Source organism: Ixodes scapularis, unplaced genomic scaffold (assembly GCF_016920785.2).
Source record: "Ixodes scapularis isolate PalLabHiFi unplaced genomic scaffold, ASM1692078v2 PGA_scaffold7__128_contigs__length_106722199, whole genome shotgun sequence".
Lineage (NCBI taxonomy): Eukaryota > Metazoa > Arthropoda > Arachnida > Ixodida > Ixodidae > Ixodes > Ixodes scapularis.
The window spans coordinates 42558741-42562359 of NW_024609882.1; positions in this window are offsets into that span (position 1 = coordinate 42558741).

Consider the following 3619-nt stretch of genomic DNA (forward strand, 5'->3'; position numbering starts at 1 on the left):
AATACGTTACCCTAATATAAAAATAAATAATAAACGCAACTAATTATGTAGAGTTTTATATTAGCAGAAAATGTTACTATGCGATTGAACGGCGTCTGGAAAGCGAAGAAAAGGACGCCGATGATACGTACAACAACGCGGTTAATCAAACTCTAGTGCTTTATGTGGTTTTCCAACAAATTTCTTATTTCATCTGACCCGAAATGTCACGTCTTTGCGTCTGGCACAAGCCTCAAGATTGGCTTGAACGTTTCGAGCAACAACAGAGAGCTTCAATCGGCGTGTTAGGCACCTGACTTCAAAACTCCTCCCATAATTGATTTTGTCGCGCTCCCGACTAATGTTGCAAGCCATATTCCTAACCGTGTTCGAAAACCTAAAGAACAATAAACTAAACATATTTCTTAAAAAACGCAACGCATGCAGCTGTAATGCGAGAACTTCATTCCCACGAAGTAAATCCTCTTAAAATCGCTCACGCCGCCGATTTTAGTTTGAGTAGCATATCCGTCTTGCGATACCACTCTTAAAAAAAGAAAGAAAAATAAGTTCGGAAATAACTTTAAAATACACAATATATTTTTAAGAATCAAACAAAGAATAACAAAGGATTTAAAAAAAAAAAAAAAAACTCGAAAAACCGAAAATAAAAAAAGAGAATCTTGGGTAGTGTATTTGGCATTGGATGAACGTCTTGGCACGCGCAAGCATACACTCCATTCCGGGCAGCTCCAGTCACAAAAAGTTTGATCCACTATGCGACACTAACAAAGTAAAAAAAGACAACATTCAGAGAGTCTGATGGAGAACGAATGAACTAAACGTGGAGGGAAAAAGAGAAGAAGCTGGGCACGAGAAAGAGCCCAGCCGATCATTCCTAATCCAGCCGGCCACAATGGTGCGTCCGGCGTCGACGGTCCCCTCCAATCTCTCGGACACAGTCCTGCCCGCTTCGGGACACAGGCACCTCGCTCCTGCTGCTCCTGCCGCTGCTGCTGCTGCTGCTGTTATACTGCGCTGGGCGCAAATCCGAAGACCTCGCTTGGACGCGGATTAGGAAGCCGGTCACGCTACGGCGCTGGGGAAGAAAAGAGGATCGCAGCCTGCCGAAAAACGGGACCGGATTAGCGCGCGGGAGGCTATCGCGTCGACCCTGGCGCTGATAGGAGAGCGCGCGTGGTGCTCGCCAACTTCCATCCCCGCTCGCATACCTCCTCTCCCGGTCAGTCTCGACTTGGCGTTGAGATTCGTCTCTGTGAGCCTGCTTGGGAGTGTGTCAGAGAGAGAGAGAACCTCGAGTCAGTCAGGTGTGGAAAAAGGTCCGTCTCCGATGGAGGGTCAGCAGATGGCCGTCTGTTGCGAGTTCGATTCATATCTGCTTCAATATATTTTTTTTCTACGCTGCAATGCGCTGCGCTGCGCTGCGCTGCGCTGCGCTGCGCTGCGCTCCGCTGAATCACATAAACTGAAAACGCCATAGCCGTCTCGTCTTCAAGTTGCGTAAAATGGAACCAAAGTTCTGACACGGCGAAGGCTCAGTAACGCCATTTTGTACGCATTGAAGGCTTTATGAACAGGCAGCGTTTGCTCTGTAAAGCGTGCTCCTCCGCGTGCATTTGTGCATGGGGAAAAGCCGCCTTTAAGGTGGCGAGCGCATAAACCTTTAGAGGTTGACCAGTCGAGAGCGACGGATTTCCGCGGGCCCGACCGATAAAATATGCGTTAATACCAAGTAGTGACAAAGTATGGTCCCCGCATTAATATTCCAATCATTTCATCTAATTCATACGCACAAAACTGTCGATAACAAGTAAAACAGCTGTGAATGTGGAATGATCGTCCACCTATCTTGTACTCGAAGTCGAACCTTCCGGGAAGGTCATATTTAGCTCCTTCGTGTATATGTTTTCGCTAAATACCCCAGCGAAACGTTGGATACCACTATTTAGCTTCAATGAACTTAATTTTTATGGAATTACTTCACGCTTTGTTGGCAAATTTCCCCGCAGTCTTGTACACGTTACTCGAAAAAGTAACCGATTACAAAAAAATAATTAAATTAGATTACTTGATTACTTGAGAAAAAAAATTAATGGTCGTTATTTAAAAACTAGTAACCATTACTTTCCCGATCACTTCACATTTCTAAAACGATAAAATTTTCTGCCGGTTCGGAACCAGGCACTTTGCACTTTCCATTGTCGAATTTGAATCTCCGACGTTGAAAACTACTCAAAATTCTCAATATACTAAGTTTAGCACGCAATACACATGTCGACGACTTCGTTCGAGGATTGCTTAATAGAAATCTTGTAGAAATAAACGGCGCTATTGGAAAGGAAGAACAAAAAAAAAAGTAACGTTCACAACATGTTTAAAAATCGCGCACAAAGAGACGAGGACAAACGAGGAAGAAACAAAGGTTCTGTGTTCCTTCGTCGTTTGTCCTCGTCTCTTTGTGCGCGATTTTTAACCATGTTCAACGGTTACCAACTCGGCCGGCTTACTACTCTTCTAACGCTCACAAGTAATTTTAAACTTCCAATAGTGATAAGATTCCTCTCGCAATTACTTCCTAATAAACGTAATCAAATGAGTACAAAATTACCCACAAAAGTAACCGATTGCAAGAAATTCGATTGCTTGTAACGAGTATCGTACAAGCGTGCACAAGGAAAAGTTAGTTTCCGCCTCAGCTTGATGTATGATGTCTTCACCGTAGAAAATAAATTTAGGAAGCGCAGTTTTCTACCGAAAACCTGGGATTATTTACGTGTCTATTACCGCATGAATCGCTCTAGAGTCACTAACTGAGCTGCGTGTAGAGTATTGACCCCATCGAGTTATTTGTTTTTCTTATTTTTTTTTTCTGGAGCCGCTATTTTAATGTTTTGTGCAAAGTGGGCACGACCGGCGATAGTTACAATTCAAAACTGAGCACTTCTCAAGCTTTGGACACGTTGTCAAGGAGCTCAGGCGTCTTTTAAGAACAAAGAATCTCATCCCGTGATTGAAGATAGAGGTTTAGACAACTGAAAAAAATAACGTTAAAGAGTAACTCCGGTCAAGAATCGAAGCAAAGTAAAATGACTAAATACGAGCACTCCCAAATTATTACATTGAAGGGGAAACCGCGATTCACTTTAAAACCGAAATCCAAAAATGCTACCACCAGCTTCTCAGCGGTCATTCGACAGGTTTGCTGCTTGTCCAGCAACCTTGTGCCCTAAACTCATCTTCATCTTTGTTTTCAAGGAGGTTCCTTGTTCGAACTGCAACTTTGTTCGCCGTTTCTTTCGCCGTGTTTTTCTGCTGCGTTTTCGACCGTCCAAGCAGATGATTTCGGCTTGTTATGCTATAGTTTAGCGGCCGTAGTTTGCAAGTGCTCTTCGGCCATCGCGCACAAATATTATTGACTCCTTGCTCGCTGAAGTGCATCGTGGTACTGAAGGTGGCATTCCCTGGGTGGCCATAGTTCAGTCCGTTCCTGCTCAACGCGACCTTACAGATAGCTTCCACAATGCTTTTGCAACGTGTATTTCAGAACACCAAGATTGTAGTTCTTCTCAAAAGATGAATGGGGGCTCGTTCTGAGACTGCGTTCATCGTACATAACTCG